The sequence below is a fragment of the Seriola lalandi genome, unplaced genomic scaffold, assembly GCF_002814215.2.
Source record: "Seriola lalandi dorsalis isolate HSWRI2012SDOR001 ecotype SW California unplaced genomic scaffold, Sedor1 jcf7180002052926, whole genome shotgun sequence".
Classification (NCBI taxonomy): domain Eukaryota; kingdom Metazoa; phylum Chordata; class Actinopteri; order Carangiformes; family Carangidae; genus Seriola; species Seriola lalandi.
Genome location: NW_019523479.1, coordinates 19166 through 19461, shown reverse-complemented (window position 1 = coordinate 19461; position 296 = coordinate 19166). Strand labels below are relative to the sequence as shown.

General features: G+C 42.9%; 1 long non-coding RNA gene across 2 annotated transcripts in view; it reads right to left on the bottom strand.

Moving 5' to 3' along the window:
• The window catches only part of LOC147819483 (uncharacterized), a 7186-nt gene that overhangs the window by 1640 nt on the left and 5250 nt on the right, over positions 1 to 296 (bottom strand). The gene's annotated exons all lie outside the window — the stretch shown is intronic.

Below are 296 nucleotides of genomic sequence, written 5' to 3'. Positions count from 1 at the left end.
GTCTCAGAGAAACTCAGGAGAATTTTTAACAAACATCAAATCCCTGTATGTTTCAAACCCAGTAACACGCTCAGGCAGAAACTGGTACATCCCAAAGACAAAACACCACACAATCAAAAAAGCAACCTGATATATGCGGTCAAATGCAGTGAGGAATGCAATGACCTATATATTGGGGAAACAAAACAACCGTTAAACAAACGTATGGCCCGACACAGAAGGACAAACTCTTCAGGCCCTGTCTCAGCTGTCTACTCCCACCTAAAGGAAAAGGCACACTCCTTTGAAGACAGCAA